Raw genomic sequence first — 24,515 nt, 5'->3', positions numbered from 1 at the left:
GTAACTTGATTTCTAGGAAGCCACCTAGAGAAGTTTTTTTTCTCCTTGAGTAGACTACTAAGTCTGAACAGAGTATCTGTATGGGCGCTTATGTCACTGATACAGTTCCTAAGTGGAAGTTTGAGCTCTTTTGTGTTTGAATTAGGGCTCTAAAAGGCTAGCCTTAACTCAGAGCTAACTGTTATACAACTGCTTATTCCCTGATGGATAGATCAATATCCATTAACTGTGATAGTGGTATTGCCTATGCAGGCTTTTCAGAGGTAGCATCCTTCCAAGTCATTAACTGTTCGGGGAATTGTTTCCAACTTCGGGTATATAGATCTATATCGCTGTTTTCAACCTATTTCTTCTGTTCTGACCGATAGGAGTGTCTTTCAACAGATACTAGCAATCTGTAAACGTCTGAACAGTTTTTGGAAGCATTTTAGGGCTTCAGGACTGGTCTTTGTGTTCAGTGTCCTGTGAGCTTATTTTTATAGGGACTGCATTTATGTAGTATGTAATAAGAGCAGTACAAACCGTTGTAATTTCCAAGGAAATTAAATTATGCCATTTTAATAGTGAATCACCTTCATATTTGAAACAAAGAGAAATTTGCTAGTCTTCACTTAATTTAAATTCATGGACACTAATAAACCCAATATGAATGTTTCTCTGGGAGAAGGTGTCCCCAATACTGTTCTTAAAGGAAATCCTCAAGCTTTGTTTAATCTTGCATGTAAATTGATGGAAAGAATGGATTTAGGTGTGTGTTTAAGTTTTCCACTAATGTCCCTTGTTTGTTTCTCCTATTACTTAATTCCATGTGTCTAAATGTGCCTGTATTCTATAATAGTATTAGGGCATAGTGTGATAGATGGACCCTATGAAATTCATGGTAACGAAAACTGTCACAGACCATGAAGTTGGGTCTTTGAGATTTCACTGGGGGGGAGGGGGTCAGAGTTTTTAAAATTAGGGGTCCTGACCTGAAAAAGTTGCAGAAGGGGTTACAAGGTTATTTAAGGGCAGTGATTCCCAACCATTTCTATGCCACAGACCAGCAAACCCATTCACAAACTTTTGGCAGACTGGCAACATTGTATTTTAATATTCATTATGCAAATAAAGAACATGCAGATATGCAAATAAGATGTAGCTGTCTGCCTTGCCCCAACTCAGGCCCTTGCTCCCCAGTGCCTGACACCCTTTGACTCCCACCCTTAAAGCCCATGCCAGCATCCTCTTGCCCCGTGATCCCACCCCTTTGCCCACACCTCCACACTCCCCAGAGTGAGGTTGCCTTCTCTAGGGAGCATGGCTGTTACTTGCCATGCAGGCAGTGGGAGTGGCCCTCCTTCACGCCCGTTCCTCCCCAAGCATGTCTTAAAGCCCCATTCATGGGGTGGAGGGGGGGAGCATAGAGCCCAGGCTGGCTGCCATTACTGAGGACAGAGGGAGACTCCTCCTATCGCTGTCTAAGACCCAGTGCTGCCACTGGCAAAAGCGGCCATGTAGGCGGGGGACTGGCTGTTGGTGGCGTTCATGTTCCCTAAGGATGTAATAGTGTAGTCAATTAACCAATAAGCTAAAGCTTATAGGTTATGCTTAAACTACACACATTTCCCCCTCCTCCTCCAGCCAGTAAATTTTTTTAGCAGGCTGGCCAGCAGCCCAGCTCAGTTATGGTTCATGCTGGGTCTGGGACCTACCCACACTGTGGCTCTGCATTTAAAGTGTATTAGGAGCCAGGTGGGTAGGTAGCCTATCTCAGTTCCGGTTCGCGCTGGATCTGGTAGCTCAGACCCCACCCCAAGACAGGGGCTGCTTCTACCCCACACTGCTACCCCTTATCAGAGGCATCAGCACAGGGCGACAAGTAGCTGCTCTGCAAGAGGAGCTGGTTTTTAAACTGGCTCCCCTTGTGGACTAGCTCCCACCTGGCACCCTACGCTGCTGCTGGTCCTGCCCCCAGGGACTAACCGATTAGTTGAGTAACCTCATGAATTCTTTTCAATTAACTGATATTTAACATCCCTAGTGCTCCCTCCTCCTTCACGCCTCCTCCCTCCCCAAGCGGGGGGGGGGGGGGGGAGGAGAGAAGAGATGCTTCCTGCTCCGCCTCCTGCTGTCGCCTCTGCCATGCAGGACCTGAGCCATAGTGAATAGCTGGCTTCAGCTTAGGCAGCCCCTGTAGCTTGGTAGCCAGTGGTTCGTGGACCAGCAATTGGGCTGTTTTAGGTTCATACCATACTGTGACATCATTATTTCTTCATTGCTGCTGGCAGAGGCTCTGCCCTTTGAGCTGGGCTCGCAGCCAATAGCTGCAGCTCTCCAGCTTCCCAGCTCTGAAAGCAGTGCTGCAGCCAGCAGCCATGCAGAAGAAAGGGTAGCAATACAGCAACCCACCTACAATAAATGTGATGCCCTCCCTTCCTTTTTGTGTCAGGACACCTAAAATTACCCATGAAACTTCAGATTTAAATAGCTAAAATAAATGAAACTTATGATTAAGAGGCTATGCCCATGAAATTGATCAAAATAGAGTGAATTTTGTTGAGCTGTAGCAATAGATTAGTAATAACCTATTAGTAATAACATAGTGCATTATACAAATACATAAATATTAGACTTCTGCTTGAAGCATAGAATCTCTCTACTGAATTAAGAATAGAACACTAATAGCCTACAGTGAGAGGGGAGGTCATAATAAATATGTTCTTGGGAGGGCCTTGTACCAATTTCTGCTGTATAGGTTGGACCTCCCTGGTCTGGCGCTGTTGGACTCTGACTGGTCCCGAATGAATTTGCCAAACTGGGGAGATCCCCTACCCCTAGGGATGTTAAATATTGGTTAATTGAATAGTCACATAACCACATGGATTTGTATTGGTTAGTCAACTATTCTATAGTCCCTGAGGGCAGGGCCGGCAGCCACTGTGTTAAGAGGCAGCAGCATGGGGTGCCAAGTGGGAGCTGGTGCACAGCAGCCCCTGTCTATGGGAGCATCTGAGCTGCCATACCCAGTACAAGCCAGAAATGAGTTGGGCTGCCTGGCTTCTAATACACTTTAAATGAAGAGCCACAGCAGGGGTAGGTCCCAGACCTGATGTAAGCTAGGACTGAGCTGGGTGCTGGCCAGTCTGCTAAAAAACTTACGGGGGTGGTGGGAGGAAATGCATGTATTCTATAGCATTTTTGCTAATTGATTAATTGACTACACTATTACGTCCCTACCTGCTGCCAGCCCGCAAGCCTATTGCCTGCTGTGGGTAGGGTGCCCTAGCAGGCATCCTGCCTCCCCACCTCTTGCCTAGCTGCTGCTAGCTCCCTGGATGACCTGCCCTCTTGCTCCTGTCACAAGGCTCTGGCCCTGCATGCTGTGGGACTGCTGGGGCGGCTGCAGGGCCTTGGCCCCAGGCTGCTGATCCTGTTGCTCCCACCCCCAGCTGGCCCTCCATCCCATAGGCTCCTGGGCTCTCTGGTCCACTAACACATCTGTGGTCCTTGCTGAACCAGGGATGTTGCCGGACCGGAGTGTGCCAGTTTTCGGATCTGCAACCTGTACTAGTTTGCTAGCTTCTCACTGGTTCTTAAGATCTCAAATATTAATTGTATTACAAAATGTTTGGCTTATTGAAAGATCTCACTGAAGAGCAAAAATCTACAGAGGTATAGTTAAGAATAGTTGACTAATATAGGCTGTTCCAGTTCCAAGGGTCAATGTGGAAAAACATAAGTGTGGGTGAGAGATGAAAGGAATGACTAGGCAGGAATGAGTTGGTGGTAGGGATGGGAACAGATAATCAGTTACCCGGTAAGCATCACTCTTACGTGATGATGCTTACTGGGTAACGGTTAACAAGTTCTCCAGCCTGCCACAGGTGGAGCATTGCTCCAGCCAGGCTTGGTTCCCCTTCCTGGGATCCCACTTAATTAACCAGTTAAATGTTGGGTTAACATAATGTTTAAGTGGTTAATTGATTAATTTGGGTCTTTCATCTGTACTTGGTAGGCATGGGGAAGGAGAAAACTAGAGGAAATATGTCAAGTGGAATTGTGCAGGGCCTGGACTTGAGGGCGACTAATTTTTATATTTGTGCCTTCCTCAAACTGAAGGGAAGTGAAAGGTGGGGGAGGTGATTTTAGCCATAATGAGAAGTAGGGAAGTCAGAGGGGAAGTGGTTGCAGAGGATAAACTGGAGTGAAGTAGCAACTGTTCTTTATATCAGGACAGAGGAGCATCTACTAATGTGTAGTCAAGTAGTAAGATTATTATAATGCATAGGCACTAAGGGCAGAATTAAGGTTAAAGTACAGAGCAAATAGTCTTAATATGAATTCTAGAGGACTCTAACCATTATGGTTGTGTAGTTAGTCTTACATGTGAAAGCACCAAAGTTGTTTTGTCTGGAAATGGATGACAGGAGAAGGATCACGTGAGGATTACTTGTGTTCCTTCCCTCTGGGGCATCTGGTATTGGCCACTGTCTGCAGACAGGATACTGGGTTAGGTGGACCTTTGGTCTGACCCAGCCTGGCTGTTCTTATGTTTTCACAGGTGTAAGGAGCATATAAAATCATAGAGCTGGAAGAGACCTCAGGAGGTCAAGTCCAGCCCCCTGCCCAAGGCAGGACCAATACCAATATTTCAGGTTCTCTGTGTTAAAACTCTTCCCCATGACCTTAGCGCATGTCCACCTACACTAGTGTGTAAGACTTTCTTGAATACCATTTGTCTTCTACACCTGGTGTCCCCATTGTTTGGTGTGGATCGTTCACCAGTGAGTGAACTAATGTTAAGGACCCTTTCTCCAAATTCTGCAACTTTGAAAATTCTCTTGTGACTCTTTTGCTGGGGTGATACTGATGCTGGGTTCTTGTCTGCCATAAGAAAGGTCTTTCAGAGATCATGCATCTTAAATGAGTGAGGTTGCTATGAGCCTTAAGAAGGCGCTTACAAATAGTTAAACTTGACAAGATGCGAAGCTCCTGAGCCTGATATGCGAACACTCCCACTTGTTGCAAACTGTTAGCTTCTCTTAAGGCTTAATTTTTGTGCTGCTGTCTTGTTTCTCTGAATCCTTTTGAATTTCTGCTCCCATCCTTTTTCTGTTTGCTGAAGTGAAATAATGCAAGGCAACAGGGGGTCATGGAACACTGACTCGAAATGCTATGGCATAGCTACTTAATTTTTTATGAAAAGCCAGTATTGGATGTTGTGGCAAATTGGGCAGCAGCATTAAGTGTGTGAAGCATAATTTTACTAACCTAGCTAAAAATGAAGAAAAATCACTTCCTTAATGTTTGGCTACCTATCTCATGCAGCTGCAGGAATTGAGACTGCGGTGGAATCTGTGGAAAGGTATGCTGTAACTGTAATCTCTTCCTGATCTCTTTTTTTGTAATTAAATTTGTAATACTAATGAGAGACTGACAGGGGGGCGGGATCATGTATCTGGACTGGATTGGCTAATTGGTTAATAAGCTTTGGGGGCAGCCAAGTTAGTCTGTATGGGGGAAGGGACAAATGGTCTGGTAGCACTTTATAGACTAACAAAACGTGTAGCTAGTATCATGAGCTTTTGTGGGCACAGGCCACTTCAGATGACTGGACATCTGAAGAAGACAAACTCTGGTCATCTGAAGTGGGCTGTGCCCACAAAAGCTCATGATACCAGCTACATGTTTTGTTAGTCTATTATAAAGTGCTACCAGACCATTTGTTTTAATTGGTTAATGTTATTCAAGGGACTAAAAACACTTGTGTAGGCACTTGGTACAGTTGAGAGATTTTGTAACTTGGAAAAGCAGGCAAGGCTGCTCAAACTCAGTACTCTATAATCCAACAAATGGTTTATTTGCTTTATCTTAGACCAAGTCCTCCAAAAATAAACAAGACTGTCCAATAGCCATAGATCATCTCACTGTCAGTAAGAGGTAGTCTTACTCTTGTGCTCTGACATTAAAAAAGGTAAATACAACTAACAGGTTAGTGATAATCTCTGTGATCAGTCCATGGATGATGTGGTTGTTACAACTCTGCTTGAAAGTTCAGGTCAAGACAGACTTTCAGATTTAAAATCCCTATGGTCAGCCAAGATGTTTGCTTTAGAACACAACTCTGGGGGAGAGAAACGTACTAGGGTGGTAGTTACTTTAATTTTGCTCATGTTCATGTTCTCTTTAAGGTGTGCTAAAGGTTTTTGATGACACACCCACTGCTCATTTTACAGAGCAGGAAAGCACACACTAGGAATATTAAAATGCATTTTTTTTGTAAATGTGTAACTGCTCTCCTTGGCTACTAGCTCCTGCATGTGCCTCCCCCTCTCACATGGCTGCCTCTAAATCAGTTAGCAGTGCCATGGGGGGGCCTCCTTTTAATCTAAAAGGCAAGGTGGGGGTGGGCCTTGGGTGTAGCCCAGACTCCTTGGTTAACTGTTTGAACTTATACACTGTCACACCACTGTGTAAATAACACGGGAGCAGGATAGCTCTCTAAAAATACAAGTTACACTGGCTATCACCTTCAGCAGCCAAATCGTCTTCACTTGCTTACCTTCCAACAGAACTCCCCTGATTTTGGTTGTTTAACATATACGGGAAAATCTTCAGATTTATTTGCAAGACCGAAGCACACTGGATTTGTCTTTGAAATATATACCTGTTTACCATACTTAGCAGCACTTCAGTATGAGTGGCTTAGCCAATACAGTAATACTATAAAAAAATGAATAGTTAGAAGGTACATAGATCTTGAAGCTGAATAACACTAACCTAGCATGGCAGGATTAGGTGTAAGTAATGTTGGCTTAGATAAGAGACCTGCAGTTAGTCAGGAGCTATTGGTGGTGATTGCATATAAGAATGAGGAGGGACTCTATCAAAGTGAGCAGAATATAGCTTTAGGACTGTGTTCTCCAACCTTTTTAACCACAAGATCACGTTTTCAATTTAAGTGCAATGTAAGATCTACCACAAACCCTTACCCCACTTCCTTCCTACTCCTTCTTTGAGGCCCTGCCCCTGCTCCGCCCCTGCTCCAAGGCCTCACCCTGCTCAGTTCTATCCCTCTTTCTCCCTCATCCTCACTCACTTTCACCAGATTGGGGTAGGGGATTGGGTGCAGGCTATGGTCTTGAGCCAAGGGATTTGGAGTGTGGGAGAGGCTCCAGGCTTAGCCCAGGGCAGGGGATTGGTGTGTAGGAGGGGTTTCAGGGTGCAAGCTCTGGAAAGGAGTTTGCATGCAGAGGGACTCACATCTGGGCAGGTTGTTGGGTGCAGGAGCAGTGGGGTTAAGGCAGGCTTACTCCTGCCCTGGATCACTCCTGAAAGCAGCTGGCATGTACAGCAGGGCTCCATAGTGCCATGTGCTGCCCCTCATCTATAGGTACTGAGCTCGCAGCTTCTGCTGGCCATGGTTCCCCATTATTGATCAATGGGAGTTGCAGGAATGGTGTCTGCAGGCAAGGATAGCATGTGGAGACCCCCTGCTCTGCCTCTCAGGGGCTTCAGGGACATGCTAGCCACTTTCAGGGACGGCAGTTACCACAGGGATAATTGCTCCAGCCATGACATTAGACATTTTAAGAACTCACTACTCGAATTAAATTTACGCATAAGAGAAAAGGAAAATTATGAAATGGACAGATCAGTCAAAAAACCAAAAATAACCCAGTTTGCAAGCAGTAACAGAAGTAACAACCACCCCCCAGGTATGTGTTGGGTCAGGAGAGGAGAGTGAAGGACTGTGTGTTTGTGAGTGACAGATACGCACAGAGTGTGAGACAGTGTTTTGCATTGCCAAGCTTGCTCCCTCCCTTCCTTTCTCTCTGTGTGGAGATGGGGTACAGGAGTGGGGAGAAGGAGTACATCAGTACCCCCTTTTCCCTCCCAGACCCTGCCCAGAGAGCAGGAGCAGCACGAGAAGGTGGAGGTGTAGCTGGAAGTGCCAGCACTTGAGCTTCCTGGCCAAACCAGTCAGGATCATCTGTCAGGCTCCAAGATCTACCGATAGGTCCCGATCTACTAGTTGGTGACCACTGCTTTAGGACGTGCTGGAGCAAGCTACACTTCTAGTTTACAAGAGCAGGAGACTCCTTCCAGCTTGGCCATGACATTCATATAAAGTCATTCTTGGGGAATAGACCCTGTGTGTAGAATCACCAGAAGTCAGGTGTGGGCTTGAGGTGAGCCCTGCCTCAGTTTTTTCACTTGGGTATAAACAAATCCGAGCATGCTTTCTAGGGTTAAAATACCCTGTTTAGATGACTTCATCTTTTTCTGCTAAAGACAACACACAACTAAAGTCTTTTCTCATTGACTCTAATTACAGTGAACCACCCAGGATCACACTCAGGCCAGATTCCATCTGGGCATTCAGCCACATGCCAGTCTTCCCCCAACAGTGGGTTCTTTGCTGAGCAATTCCCTAGAATCACATGGTGAGGAGGGTGTCCAATGTCAATTGCATTTTCCTGGACTGCCTTGGTCCTTTGCCGTGGGTGCACCTTCTGTCTTTGGACTGTTCTGTCCTTGCACCTCTGTTCTCCAGGGAGACACGAAAGTAGCTTTCTAACCAGTGCTCCTGAAGAGGAACTGCTCTGCTCTAGGGCTCTCATAAGCCTTAATTAGATAAGGAGCTCCTGGACCTAATAAACTGCTGCCCAGCTCGTTAGACAATTGACTATCCAAAGATGGAGCTGAGGTGGCTCATTCTTAGAGCCTGTTACAGGTCAGCTGGATGTTGCACTCCCCCTCAAGCCCTTTTTGTCCTTGCCATAGCCCTGGCTGCTGCACTGGTGACAGTGGTTCATATTCCAAACCTGTGAAGTTACAGCAGAGATTAAGTGAATTTCAACAAGAAATACACCCTTCAACATTCAGCTCCACAAACCACTATAAACCAATCTTAAATTGATTACAATTCCTTGTGCAATTTCTCTTTCTACACAGACTATTAAACAGAAAACCCAGTGCCAATTAACCACTAAAACGCATCCTGTTGAGTTTCCATGCTATATTATAACCTACATTATTTGACACCTTTTACTGCTACTGTTAATTTGTCCTATGTGGCTTAAACTCAGGACTTCATTTTGCTCTTTGGCTTTTGGCCAAACGGGCTTCTCAAACTATGAAACAGACACTGTGGATGGTGACTTCTAGAGATGTTATCAGTTGCCAGTGGAGGCATTAAAGGCTAAGCCCAGTATCCTGGTGAAAGACTTAATGTTCACTATTCTAGGTATAGGAAGGTGGCTACTCCTATTAGTCTGTGGGCCCTGCTTGTTAGGCCTTGGTGATTTCAGATGGGACAAGGGAAAGAATCCAGTTTGTTCTGGGCTCAACTGCTAGGAGCAGGACTCTTTCTCTTAGGCATTTTGGCTCCCCAACTGCCACTCTTCTTTGGCAAGAAGACCTCTCTCCTCCACTACTGGCTTGTCTGTCATCAGGCTACTCAGTTCCTACCTACGCTGTAAATACCATAGCAAGTGACTGTTAGCAGGCCTCTCTTGCTTTCACCTCCGTGGTTATAAACAGGCGGTGTAACTCCTGGGTTGCCCTTAAATTCAAAAAGTGATCTTCACGTAAAAAAATTGGAAACCATTGCACTAGGGCAGTGTTTCCCAAATGGTGTTCCGCGGAAAATAAGGGTTCCGTGAGAATTCCATTACAATAACACTTTATTTAAATTTTTTTGTACACATTAAATGTGATTTTTGTTTTTAAATATGTGCAATTAAACTAAGTGGTATTCTCATGACCCTGTTTAGCATTTGTTTATTATTATCCTTACTTATTTGTGGTCTACTTTTTTCAGCTCCATATGACTGTTGTTAAGGATTCTGCAAATTTTTTTCGGGTTTAAAAGGGTTCTGTGGCCAAATAAAACTGGGAAACACTGCACTAGGGGGGTCTCACTGCTTTCCCAGTCTTTCTGCTTTTTTCCTTTTCAGAAAGCTACTTTACCTGGACTTTCATGTCTTTCTCCCTGCCTGTGTATTTTTGGATGTCTTCAGAGCCTGCTGCCATGCACAGCTTTCCTTAAATGCAGCAGTGTGAAAATGGCTCAATGCTGGTCAGTTTCACCACAACTGTTAATAGTCTAATAGCATTTTTGAATAAAACAGCAATATTGAGAGTCCTTGATTAATGCCAAATAATTGAACAGACAACACATTCTTTTGCTACTTGGTGTATTGGAATGGGGGTGGGGATTGGAGAGACTCCTCTTAGATCTTTCTCTTAAAGTGAAAGATTAGAACTTGAATGAAATGAATGGGTCAGCTTTAGGGCTGTTCCCTTGAGTAGTGAAACTGACTATGACAGTGTTTGTTTCAAGCTCAGACTGCTCTACCGCTCATGGCTGGGGGAGCATATGTTACTTGCTGTGAACAAAAGATTTTCAAGACTTGATACTTTATTGTGCCACTTTATCAAAGGAGTTGATGTGCTTCATATAAACAAACTAATTGTCTCAAGGCAATAAAACCACTTTAGAGAGTTAACAGGCAAAGGAAATTGTTAATGATTCCAGACAAGCATGGATAGACAGAACCTTGTTCTGTCTGCAAGGAGTATACTTCCATAAAGGCTTTGGGGAAAAGCCTAAAACTATCAGTTTAATTTTTAAACTTGGTATCTTAAGGATTCTCTCCTTCCCTAAATCAGGCAACATTCTTTGAGTTACTTGGGTTTGGACAGAACCGGTAATATTCTCAAGTGTAAAGTACTCAGATTTTCACACTGAGGCTCTAAAAAGATTGAGGAAGCATGTTAGTCATTGTTAGCTTCCTGTTTTGGTCATCATGTCATGTGGCTATGCTCTTGATTTCTAGCCTTTAGCTTTAGCAAGTGTCAGATTAACCCTTAGATGCTTGTGTACAACTGTTAGTGTGGAGTAGGGACTACTTGGTGGGCTGTCATTTCATCCTAAGTAAGGCTGTTGATCTCTTCAAAAGAAGGCTAGCTGAGCAAACGTGAATATTGACACAGGGATTCTAACTAGGGATGCAAAATCCTGTTCCGTGTTTAATGGATTGGGGGGGGATGGGTGGTGGGACTGCTATAACAGGGCTGGAGTAGGGCTCCCCTCCCCCACCCACTGGGGATCAGGCTAAAACAGCAGCCTGGCTGCTGCAACTACTACTTCTACTCCCTTCCTCCCCCATGTGGCTGCTGGCTCCCAGCTTGCATGTGCTGGGAGCCTGCAGCCCTGCTTGCGGGGCTGGAGCAACCCTCCGCTGTTGCTGGGCTGCTTATGGGTACCAGTGAATTGTTACCCGGTGAGTGGCACCCGTTAAAGATTATGCTTCCTGGGTAATGGTTTAACTGGATATTTATTAACATTCCTGTTTCTGACTGGGCTGCATTGCTTTCAGCTCATGGGCATCTTGATGAAAAATGACTGTTGCAGGCCTGCTGATGGCAGGGCTCGGGGGAGAGCAACAGCACCGGGCTCTTAAATTACTGCCAGAGCCCCTGGGCGGTGCACTTTGACCAGTGCTGAAGGGGAGGCTAGTCCCAGCCCTGCTCCTTCTGTCTGAGACCCCAAGTAAGACTTGTTGTTGATAGAGGGGATAACGCGTAACTTATGCAAAGCTTGAAGGCAATCGAAATTAAGAATGGAATTCTGCTGTACTTCTGCATGTTATAGTTTCAGGGTGTTTTGAATAGAGAAGTGAAAGGTTAATTGGTTAACTGGTAACCATAATCCTAACAGGTGATGCTTACCGGTTAACCAGAACTGGTAAGCCAGTGGGGGCTGGGAGCTGGTGGCAACCCCAGCATGGGAGCTGGGAGCCCTGCAGGCTGAGGGCTGCTCCAGCTGGGCTAGAGTGCTGCTTAGCCCGGATACAGCTTAATCAGTTTATTGGTTAAGTATTAGGTCAACTAACCATTTAACCAGTTAACTGGGACTTTTACATTCTTAGTTTTAAACCTGATTGTGGCTGTCACATTTTTCCGGTGTCAATATGAATATAGTAATTGGTGTAGACCAGCGGTCTCAAACTCACTTTACCTTAGAGCCAGTGCTAGTCCTCAGATCCTCCAAGCAGGTCAGCAGTCCCCTCCTCTGGCGGGATTTGGGTTGTGTGACTTGTGCCTGCAACCCCATGTGGGCTGGATTGTGGAACTACTTGGGCAATAGATGGCCTGCAGGCTTTGAGTTTGAGACCCTTGGTCTAAAGCCTGGCCAAGACCATGTGTATGAGCCCCCTCCTCCACACTCTGAACAGTGATTGAATGTTCACATTGTGGAACGGGTGGATTTCATAAATATGCATTTGGGACACAAACCAGCTGAATAGTGACTATGCAACTAACTTCTTTAAGGAGTGCTTTCCCTGCACATACTGGCTTATTCTTGCTGAAGAAATTCATAATTGCTTAACTTCTTTAGTTAAAATTATTTTTGGACTAATTAGCATGCCCCTCCCTCCCTCCCTGCTTTTGTATTGCCTTTTTGGCTGGTAAGTGTAATCGGCGGTATGAAAAATAGTTCATTATATCAAATGACTTCTAAAATAACTCAACATAAATGAGTAGTTGCAACAAGAGTGGTCTTAGTATGGCATTTTCAAAACCACTGATTTACTTCCTTAAAAAGTCTTAAAGGTAAAAGGTCTCTTACGGGGGCGGGCGGAGGGGGGAGAGGGGGGAACTGGATAAACTATCCGCAAGTAAGGATTTCACTGACTCTCTCCAAAGTTACTATCAACAACTGCATACTGAGTCATTGCATATATTTGTACTGAGCTGATGTCCTCACTGAAATGCTTGAATTGGATGTCTGCCTTGGGGTGGTGATGAGGCAGAAAGCAAATGGTTTATCAACATTCGGTGGCTCCTTAAGGCTTTTAAAAATTTAGACTGCAGTTCTCTTCACGACAGTTCAGTTGTCTTTGCAATGTGCCTTGACACTTATGTGCCACTGTCTTTTACTGACTGGTATGGTGGAGCTGCCCTAGTATACATGAAATTGTTGCCTTTTAGTAGCTCTAGCATTAGAACCAGCTTGGGCAAATGCTGGCGCATGGGCCGGATCCAGTTCCCAGAGCTAGCCATGGCGGTCCACTGCTGCTATATTTGCATGCGCCTCCACAGGTGTGGGTGATTGCCGCTCTCGTTGGCAGGGAACAACAAAGAGGCCAATGGGACCTAGAGGAAATGGTTGCGCATCACCACCTTTGTATTGCCCATTCTTGCCTCCTGATGGCTAACAAGTATGGAAGCTTAATGGGGTGATATGTCTGATTACTTGTGCTTTTTGCATGAGTGAGGATCACTAAATATTTTGATATAGTTCCCGGTATATATTACGATGTTTCGTGTGAACAGCAAAGCATACATTTGAGACTAATCTGAGGAATTCGGAAAGTGAACATAATATAAGACTTTTTTTAAAGACATCCCTGCTAACTTGCAGCTGTTAATCCTTCTGAGGCTTACACTTCACTACAGTATTAAAACTAACTCTTATGAATTACAACTCATGTTGCACTAATCAGAGAACCAACTCTTGACTTCTGAACACTGAGGACATAGAGCTTTTATGTCTAATTGGTGTATACTGGCTTTTTAAAACTCTCTACTGGGAAAGCTACAACCTGCTATCATAAGTGGTGCATGACTGTTTCAAAGCTAAAACTATGACAGTGGCATCAAGCAGCTGAAAGGATAGGGAGAGTCCTCAGACATTGATTTATTGAATCTAAGCGCAGACAATAAATCAAAGGCTGGTGAATCAGTCACTGCAGCATCAATTCCCAGCATATTGGAGACAAGCCCTTAAGCTTGATTTGAACAAGGGACCAGTGGGCGCTCAATTGTCCAGATCACCCCCATTCTTTTTAAACAATACTGAAGCTTGAGAGAATCATCCTCCTACTTAAGAACAGTTGAACCCTTGCCTCTTTCATTGTGTAAAATAAGACTAAGCTGCAGGAAAAAAACGGTAAATGGACACAAACATGTCCAGAAGAATGGCTGTGCAAGATTCTCTACATAGTCTTGTGCATAGATCAGATGTCAGAGGACTGATTTAAGAGTAAATTAATTCCACTTAAGCATTTCTAAGACACTATGCAGAATGTATTTGAACCTGTGCTAAGGAGGTTTGTACCATGGTAATTTGGTAGCATTTTACAACAACTGCACAGATGTGAATGGTATACTAGGCAGTGAAGAACTGGGAGTGGGAGTTCTGATTTACTGCAGCAGGGTTTGCATAAAATCCTCATTCAGTCCTGTCTGACTGCATGCTGCTGCAGGCACAACCACAAAAACACTACCGTGGAGGAGCACAAGTGTAAAGTAGGTGGTAGGTGTAGTACACATTAAGTACCTTAGAAAGTAACAAAGTGCAAATTACAAAACCTTATAATTTGCCTACTTGAAAGGAGTATGAGGTGGATTTTTTTGTGAAATTGTCAGACAAGTTAGGGACTCTGTGTGTGTGTGTGTGTGTGTGTGTGTGTGTGTGTGTGTAAGGACAAGAACTGGCAATGGAACCCTCATCAGAAAAGGCTTGGTTTAAAAGGGGTCCGGGCCTAATCTAAACTAGCAGTTTTAAAAGTGGGTAAATTTTTAATCTGAATGCTTTAAACTATAAATCTCCTTTCTTGAAAGACAAGCCAATTAGCCCGTCATAAGATGGGATTTTCAGGTCTTCTCCCCTGAGCGCGCTCGCTCCGTGTCTCTCTGTCTCTCTCTCTCTCTCTCTCTCCTCTCCCTCTCTCTCTCCCCTACTGCTTCCCCCTCCTGCCTCTCACTCTCCCTTTCTCTCCTCCTCCTCCTCCTCCTCCTGCCTCTCTCCCCTCCGTCTCTCCCTGCCCCTCTTTCCCTTCCCTCCGCCGTGGCGCTCGGCTGAGTGTTGCCTGCTCAGCCTGGCTGCTGACAGAAAGGGGGGGGCGGGTGATGTACACGGCCGGGGGCAGAGCCATGTACGTCACCACCCTGCCTTCCCCTCCCGCCGCAGAGCCCAAACAGCCCCTTGCACTGCTGGCTCCACCGGCAGAGGGGCGCAGCACTCAGCTGAGCGCCAGAGCAGGAAGGGAAGGGGGGACAGTGACATACACAGCCCCGCTCCCTGGCCATGTACGTCAGCGCCCTGCCTTGCCCCTCCTCCCCCGCGGTGGCTTGGCTGAGTGCACAACACTCAGCCCAGCTGCCATGAAGGGAGTGGAAAGGGGGCGAGGCGCTGATGTACATCACCGCTCCCCCTTCCCATCCTGCTGTGGCGTTGAGTGCTGCGCCCCTTAGCCAGGCTCTGGTGGGTGAGCAAGCGGTGGCAAGCGGCCTTTTGGGGTCCGCGCTTCCTATCCATAAGGAGCGCGGACCCCAAATGGCCGCTTGCCGCCACTTGCTCCCCTACCGGGGCCCAGCTGATCATCTGAGTGCCACAGCAGAAGGGGAAGGAGGGCGGGGTGCTTACGTACACAGCCAGGGGTTACATCAGTGTTACAGACACTGGGCTACTATATATATGATGGGAGGAACAGTACTAGCACTCATTTCAAGTAATACCAGATACAATTGGTGCCATAATGTAGCTGGTCTTAGCTGTGTCTGTGATGACAGTGCATTTATTTGTCTTCTGCTCTGTTAAGCATGACAAGAATCTAGTTGCTAATGAGAAGGAATGGTCAAATTAAGTGCAGTATGTATATTCTGCTCTATTCAAAGTGCTGAACAATACTGTGCTCTCCTGTTGGGGGGGCTGTTCCTATTTCATACATTTTCAGCTAGGGTAGGATAGAAAAGTAAAGTGAAGCAGTGAATGAGTGGCAGAGCTGTTGTGGGAATGACTTTCCCTAGTACCGTGGTTTTTCAAACTGCGGTATGCGAGCTCTCATCAGGGAGCATACAAGAAAAATTTTGTAATGGCAGATAACACATGTCATTTAGTACTAGAAGTTTTACTTGGTGTTGCTCAGGTCCTTTTTTTGTTTGGAAAATAAAATGAAAATGCATGTGTGTCCTTTGAATCATTGCTCTGGTGTGAGGCTGGAGATGAGGAGTTCAGTATGCAGGCTGCACGGAGGAGAGAGGACTAGCTCCGCCCTACAGTTGTAGAGCTGGAAGAGAACTCAGGTGGTCATCAAGTCCAGCCCCTTGCCCAAGGCAGGACCAATCCCAACTAAATCCAGCTGAGACTTTAAATCCTCTAAGGATGGAGATTCCACCACCTCCCTAGGTAACCCATTCCAGTACTTCACCACCCTCTTAGTAAAATAGTTTTTTCTAATATCCAACCTAGACCTCTCCTACTGTAACTTGAGACCATTGCTCCTTGTTCTGCCCTCTGTCACTACTGCCCTCCATCCTCTTTGGAACCTCCCTTCAGGAAGTTGAAGGCTATCAAATCTCTTCTCCTCCCCTCCCCCCCTCTTCTGCAGACTAAACAAACCCAAATCCTTCAGTTTCTACTCCTAGGTCATGTGCTCCAGCCCCCATTCATTTTTGTTGCCTTCTGCTGGACCCTCTCCAATGTGTCCACATACTTTCTATAGTGGGGGGCCCAGAACTGGACACACTACTCCAGATGTGGCCTCACCCAAGCTGAATAAAGGGGAATAATCACTTCTCTAGATCTGCTGGCAGTGCTCCTCCTAATGCAACCTAATATGCCATTAGCCTTCTTGGCTACAAGGGCACACTGTTGACTCAATCCAGCTTCTCATCCACTGTAATCCCCAGGTCCTTTTCTGCAGAACTGCTACTTAGCCAGTTGGTCCCCAGCCTGTAACAATGCTTGGATTCTTCCATCCCAAGGGCAGGACTCTGCACTTGTTGGATCTCATCAGATTTCTTTTGGCCCAATCCTCTAATCTGTCTAGGTCACACTGGACCCTATCTCTGCCCTCCAGCGTATTTACCTCTCCCCTAGCTTAGTGTCCTCTGCAAACTTGCTGAGGGTGCAATCCATCCCCTCATCCAGGTAATTAATAAAGATGTTGAACAAAACCAGTCCTAGAATTGATCCTTGAGGCACTCCACTAGAAACCGACTGCCAACCTGATATTGAGCCGTTGATCACTGCCCCTAGAGCCAGACATTCTAGCTAGCTTTCTATCCATCTTACAGTCCATTTATTGAATCCATACTCCCTTAACTTGCTGGCAAGAATATTGTGGGACACATATCAAAAGCATTGCTGAAGTCAAGGTATATCACATCCACTGACTTCCCCATATCCACAGAGCCAGTTGCTTCATCATAGAAGCTAATCAGATTGGTCAGGCAAGACTTGCCCTTAGTGAATCCATGTTGACTATTCCTGATCACTTCCCCTCTTCCAAGTGCTTCAAAATGGATTCCTTGAGGATCCTCTCCATGATTTTTCTCGAGAGTGAGATAAAGCTGACTGGTGTGTAGTTCCCTGGATTGTCCTTTAAAAAAAAAAAAAAAAAAAAAAAAAAAAAAAAGATGGTCACTACATTTGCCTTTTTCCAATCATCCGAGATCTCTTCCGATCCCCACGAGTTTTCAAAGATAATGGCCAAAGGCTCTGACAAGCACCTGGCCATGGCGCCTGCTGCTCCAGTGGGCATATCCAAGTAGGGTGCATATTCCCCAGGTGTGGTGGGTCTGGGTTTGCCTGCCCCTTGTGCTCCCAAGCCGGAGTAAGGAATGGAGCAAACTCTGCACTTTTCCTTGCTCCCTGACAAAGGAACAGTCAGCAACATTCCTGTACAAATTGGAATCAGTTGGGGTGGGCAGAGAGCGGGCAGAATTTTAGGTCGGTCTGTCTCTCTCTCTCCCCAAAGGGAGTCTGGGGCAAGGGGCTGGGAAGCTTGGGACTGGGGCATTCCTAGCCCTTTCACTTGCCTGGTGATTCTCTTCTGTATGGTTTTCAGAAGAATCCCATTCAAGGCACAACCAAACCCTTACCTTAAATTATGATAACAGGATGCTATATACTAGGGATATGGTAGTGTAAATGATTAACCTTCAGCATTACAGGCAGGTTCTTCCTGCCTCCTAGCCCCACCCAGCAGCACGAGCAGGGCAAGTGGGAGCTGGTGAGCCCAGGGAGCTCTTATAAGCTGGTTCCCCACAAGCACCTGCCCCTCCCCCATGCTGTTGCCTCTGATGTGGGGGGAGATGCAGCTCCACAGAGCCAGTACACATGGAGAGCTGGCTTAAAAGGGTTCCCTGTGCACACCTGATCCCTCTGCACTGCTGGCTCTGCAGGACTTCCCCATGTGTAACCAATGAAATTTTCAGCAGTTACACATTTACCTGATACACACATTGTAACATCCCTACTGTATACCAAAGTTGGTGGTGCTAGCACTTACCATTTAGGAGAAGTTATTGGATAGGCTCCCTCTTTCAAATATATAGTAAAAGACTTGTCAGTCTTACCTTAGGTTCATAAAATATGTATCTCATATGGGGGAACGTAGTAGAGCACATTATGTGGAAAGAGGTATGCAGCCTAAAATGTTTGAAAACTGCTGCTCTAGTGCCATGTTCAGTTGGCTAAAATTTGCCAGTTATAGACTTTAACATCAATAAAGCACAAATGCACTTAAGCAGAGTTACTTCACTGATTTCCTCTGTACTTGAAGTGTTCAAGAATTGGAGTTAATGGCTTGGTCTAAAGTGTTTAAAAATACTCAGTACTAGACTAGATCCTGAAGACTTGAGACAGAATAAACTTAATGAACTTCCAGTCATACCTGTATTTGTCAGACCATTGCTAACCCATTTGAAACTGTCATCTAATGTAGGTCCTGATGTCCTGTGGTTGCAGAACAGAAATCCAAAGGCTTCAATACTTCTTCCTTTCAGCATATTTTTCACTTCCCTTTTCTCAGTGTAGTAGCCAGAGTAGAATAAAGTACAGGCAGTCCCTGGGTTACGTACAAGATAGGGACTATAGGTTTGTTCTTAAGTTGAATCTGTATGTAAGTCGGAACTGGCGTCCAGATTCAGCCACTGCTGAAACTGATCAGCAGCTGATTCCAGGAAGCCCGGGGCAGGGGCTTCCTGTAGTCAGCCACTGGTCAGTTTCAGCAGCGGCTGACTTGGGGACACCTGGGGCAGAGCAGCTGGGGTGCTGCTGGGTTGGTCCAGTTGCACCCAGAGCGGTGCTATGGGACCAACCGGCAGCGCCCCAGCTGCTGTACCACAGGCATCCGGAGCAAAGCCGCGGAGCACGGGGGCAGCGGGACAGCCCAGACGCGCCGTGGCTATCCTGGTGCCCTCGGGCTCCGTGGCTTTGCTCTGCTTTGCTCCCCGTCCCCCTGGTCTGCACCAGGGGGACGGGGAGCAAAGCGGCGGAACACGCGGCCAGCTGACAGCCCAGACGCGTCTGGGCTGTCCGCTGCCTGCGTGTTCCGCCGCTTTGCTTCCTCTCCCTGGTCTGCTGGAGACCAGGGAGAGGGAGGGCCCCGTTCGTAACTGCGGATCCGACATAAGTCGGATCCGCGTAACTCGGGGACTGCCTGTACCTCTGTCAGTCTTGGAGCCAAACTCCTGCTTCATACTAGTGGAGAACCTGCTCTCTTTCCTTCCCTTCCCCCCAAAGAAACAAGCTTTTCAGAGGACCTATTAGTTAATTTAGTAAAATAGTTTCAATTTTGTTCAAGTTTATAAAGCTTGTTTGTTCATACCTTGAACGAACATCTGACTCAGCTTTTCTTTAAGCAGTTAAATTATATATAACTTATGTTTTAAACTAGTGGTCACCATCTAGTCGATTACAATCAATTGGTCAATCCTGGGGAGACTCCCAATTGATTGATCTCTGGAGGAGCGGGGCTGCAGCCCGGGAGGGGAGGGAGATGCAAAGGTCTTGGTGAGCTGCTTCAGCCTGCAAGCATCCCCCTTCCCCCCACAGCTCCCACTGGGCAGTGTTCCCCATTCCCATACAAAGGGAGCTAAGGGCATGGCCCTTGCAAAGAGGAGTAGTGCATGGAGCCATGCCCCCCTCCCCCCAAGGGCCACAGGGGCATGTTGGCCCCTTCTGAGAGTGGCTTGGGGCCAGGGCAGGCAGGGAACCTGTCTTAGCCTCACTGTGCTGCCAGTTGGGAGCTACCAACCAGGGACCAGCCCCCCCAACCCCTCTCCCTGAACCATCTCCTGCACCCAAAGTCCCTGCTTCAGTCCTGAGCCTTCTCCCAGAGCCAGTACTCCTTTCCCCTCCTGCAACCCTGCCCCAGGCTCAGCCTGGAGCTCCCTCAGGCCAAGCTCAGAGCCTATGCCGCCTCCTGAACCCCAACCCCTGTCCCATCTGAATCAGTGGGGGAGGGCCTGAGGGAAAGGGTCCAGGTAGATCCTGGGTTTCCCTTCAATTAAAAAAGTTCTCTTGGGTGTAAAAATGTTGGAGGACACTTTTAAACTAACTTTCAAAGCCCTGCCTTGATTTTTCTTGTGGGAGAGCTGCCTGCCGAGGCCTGAGTGTCAGCACAAAACAGTTACAAAATTAGTGTGTACTTGCATGGAGGAGGTGTCTCCTTTTTCATTCTGGTGCGGCAGTCATTTGTCAGTTATCCTAACAGTGGCTTTCCCAAGCAGGAACAACTGAGGCAAACTTACAGGAGTTGCCTGTTTTCTATCCTGCTGGTGGCAAGCTGGCCTATTTTCAATAGCATGATAACAAGGTAGCAAAAGTATCACGTGCCAGAATGAAGAAAAGATTAACAGAGTGAGCAGGGGGGAAATTAAGATGGAAATAGCCCAGTAAATTGAAACAACTTCAGACTTACATGTATGAGCCAGAAGTGAAGTTCTGAAATGAGAAGAGGAAGGTAGATTAACAGGATTCATAGGTGTGTCTAGACTACAGGGTTTTGTCGACAAAACTATACCTGCGTCTACACTGCCGCTGAGTTCTGTCAACATCATGTCGACAGAACTCAGCAGTTTTGTCAATGGCTGTAAACCTCATTCTGTGAGGAATAACGCCTTTTGTTGACAGAGTTCTGTCGACAGAAGGTGTTGTTGCATCTACACTGTCCTTTGCGTCTACATTGTCACGTCGACAAAGTGGCTTGCTTTGTCAACAGAACTGGATGTAGTCTAGACGCTCATTGTCGACAAAAGCGTGTAGTCTAGACATACACATACTGGGTTTATCTCCAGGTGGCTGCTCCTGTACTCTCACTTGCTTCCATCGTAGCCCAGGTCTATGTTGAACACTTAGGTCAACACAGCTGTGATGTAAAAAATCGACATCCCAAGCACCGTAGTTATGCTGGCCTAACCCCCAGTGTAAACTTAGCTAAATCAGTGAGATACTCTTTAAGATCAGCCATGCTTGTCAGATCAATGGTTTGTCTACATCAGTATCCTAGAAGCCGACAGTGGCTGGTGCCAGATTCTTTGAAGGGTGTGAACAGGACAGGGCTGTTTAAGTGATCCATCATCTGTCATCTAGTCCTGGTGGATTCTAGCAGATGTTTAGGGATACCCCAATATGGGATTGTGTCCCTCACCATCTTTAATGGCCATCAACCTATCCTCCATGCTGCCATTGACTTAGCTACTGTTGCACTGGGAGGTAGTGTTTCCACAGCAACAGGGAAATCCCATGTGTTTCCATAGGCTGTCTGCACTAAGGGATTGTACCAGTGTAGTTGAGTTACTGTAGCTATGGTGAAGTATTGTCTGTCGTGTGGATGTGGCCTTAGTAGATATAATTTTTTCAAACTCTTGGAGAAACCGCTACAGTACATTATTATAAGAACTGCTACTGATCTGATGGAAGATACCATTATACACAGAAGTATGGGTTGGCTTCAGTGTTTAATTTGTAACAAGCTCAAGCAATTAAGTGCTGAGGTTCAAGGAATTTTTTTATATGCTTAACTCTAGCCTTGATGCATCAGTTATGCAAGTTAAGCACTGGTTAGTTTGTAATGAGACTAGGTGCTCTAGACTTGCTGTTGCCTTAAGTGTAAACATGCTGAGGCAGGCATGTGTTTCATGATGGCTAAATCTGGGAATCAATAACTACGTCCTTCTTTCTTTCCAGCTAGTGGACAAGGGTACAGATGAGCCACCTTCTATAGACACCTAGTGGAGTCTTCAATGGGAAGCCCTTTTTATATACAGGGAATGATGTGATTAGATTTAGTTCTGTCTCCTTCAGCTGTCAGGAAGAAACCACACTCAACTGTACATGGGTAGAAGAACTTCTGGGGAAAACTAATTGGTAAGAAGGCAGAGAAGTTCCTTTATACCTTTTTAAGACTACAAAACAAGGTAGAAATACATCCATATAAGTTTTTTAGGATGAAAGCTTTCTAGGACAATTTTACTCATATTGCTAATCGTGAACATTTACTGTTAGGTGGACAATCACTTGAATGTGGTAGAACTGAAGATCAAGATCATGTGTGGAATTTAGCAGCCTTAAATACCCTGACATGCTCATCGAATGAAGATTTTTAGATTCCATGATGTTACAAGATTGTGAAAGGGGTGGAATAATGATACGAAAAGAGCTAGTGGGTCAAACATCTCAAAAGGCACATGTGCAGGCAAGTGCTATTCATTCAGCCTGTGTCCAATTTGCGTTACAAATTAAATAACTGTCCACATCTGATTGTGAGTGAAGAAAAGTTTTTGGTTACAAGATAATTTGGAGACTGCTTGTGATAGGGATGAGGAGACATGGGAATGGAAGGTTTTACCAGCTATCAGTCTTTCTCTGTCACAGCTTTGGGGGGGAACCCCAAAATTAACTAGAAAGGGCTGCTTGTTACTCAGGGAGGGATGAAGGCATTTGTAAGCAGTTGATGGGGCTGAGCCTTGTGCTCCCATGACATTCAGCTGTAAGAAAAGCCTGACTTGCTGCTTGGTCTGTATGTACAAATTGCTTTTGGACAGATGAGACTATTGACTGTCAGGGGCTATATGTGTATAAAGTATACATGTACTAAGATTAGATTCTGTTCTCAGCCTTTGAAGCTTATTTTGGGGCCTTTGCTAGTGCCCTATGTATAATCAGTCAGTTTCCTTTATTTATGTAGAGGTCCAATACAGCAACAGGGAAGAAACTTGGCATGCCTCAGGTAGCCTGAATCTCCTCTTAACAAATATCTTGCTCCTTTTAACAAGTGTCTTGAAACTGGCTAGACTTGGAGTTGTTTTTAAAAGGTATACCTCCTTCAGTACAGAGTTCTGAAACTCAAAAGATAAAATGCTAGGCTATAAGAACTGATCTAACTTCATATCAAACGCTAAAGATGAAACGACAATTGTATTCTTGGGTGCTTGAGACACCTAGAAGAAAAGGCCAGTAGAATACTGAAAACTTCCTGCTAGACCCAGATATTAAAAATGTTTTAATTGCCAATGACCATAGTGAAAAACAGATTCAGCTGTCATAAGAATTCCCTCCAAAACTGAGCTCTATTTAGATCTTTGAAATCTCTGGCCACCATTAGCATTTTGTCTCTCTTCCTGATCGTAGAATACTAGGACTGGAAGGGACCTTGAGAGGTCATCGAGTCCAGTCCCCTGCCCTCATGGCAGGACCCAGTACTGTCTAGACCAGTGGTTTCCAAACTTTTCAGCCGCACTCCCCTGTTTTTTTGATTTTTGAGAAACCCTCAGCCCCCCCTTGCAAAAACTTGTTGAGCGCGCAAAAAAAACCTGACCAGGGTCAAAAACCAAAAATAGCAGCAAAACTTAAGGAGGGGATTGACCGGGGGGGGGGTCACCTTGTGCCCCCCGAATTTCTTGGTGCCCCCCAGTTTGGGAACCCATGGTCTAGACCATCCTTGATAGACATCTATCTAATCTACTCTTAAATATTTCCAGAGATGGAGATTCCACAACCTCCCATGGCAATTTATTCCAGTGTTTAACCACCCTGGGAGTTAGGAACTTTTTTCTAATATCCAACCTAAACCTCTCTTGCTGCAGTTTAAGCCCATTGCTTCTTGTTCTATCCTCAGAGGCCAGGAAGAACAATTTTTCTCCCTCCTCCTTGTGACACTCTTTTAGATACCTGAAAACCGCTATCATGTCTCCCCTCAATCTTCTCTTTTTCCAAACTAAACAAGCCCAATTCTTTCAGTCTTCCTTCATAGGTCATGTTCTCTAGACCTTTAATCCTTCTTGTTGCTCTTCTCTGGGCCTTCTCCAATTTCTCCATCTTTCTTGAAATGTGGTACCCAGAACTGGACACAGTACTCCCAACTAATCAGCTAATTAGGCTGAGGCCTAATCAGTGCAGAGTAGAAGAGAAGAATGACTTGTGCTTGCTCACAACACAACTGTTAATGCATACTAGAATCATGTTTGCTTTTTTTGCAACAGCATCACACTGTTGACTCATTTAGCTTGTGGTCCACTATAACCCCTAGATCCGTTTCTGCAGTATTCCTTCCTAGACAGTCGCTTCCCATTCTGTATGTGTGAAACTGATTGTTCCTTCCTAAGTGGAGCACTTTGCATTTGTCCTTATTAAACTTTATCCTGTTTACCTCAGACCATTTCTCCAATTTGTCCAGATCATTTTGAATTATGACACTGTCCGCCAAAGCAGTTGCAACACCTCCTAG

At 45.6% G+C, this 24,515-nt stretch overlaps 1 protein-coding gene and 1 long non-coding RNA gene across 2 annotated transcripts in view; both read left to right on the top strand.

Annotated features, from left to right (window-relative positions):
• The window catches only part of YWHAG (tyrosine 3-monooxygenase/tryptophan 5-monooxygenase activation protein gamma), a 42,385-nt gene that overhangs the window by 3,653 nt on the left and 14,217 nt on the right, over positions 1 to 24,515 (top strand). The window lies entirely within an intron of this gene.
• LOC142819271 (uncharacterized) lies at positions 19,287 to 23,127 on the top strand. Its single transcript, XR_012897102.1, has 2 exons — positions 19,287 to 22,156; positions 22,295 to 23,127. It is a non-coding gene; the product is annotated as an uncharacterized LOC142819271 (long non-coding RNA).

The sequence above is a fragment of the Pelodiscus sinensis genome, chromosome 21 (assembly GCF_049634645.1).
Source record: "Pelodiscus sinensis isolate JC-2024 chromosome 21, ASM4963464v1, whole genome shotgun sequence".
In the NCBI taxonomy this organism is placed as follows: domain Eukaryota; kingdom Metazoa; phylum Chordata; order Testudines; family Trionychidae; genus Pelodiscus; species Pelodiscus sinensis.
This window is presented reverse-complemented; position numbering and strand designations above follow the sequence as displayed.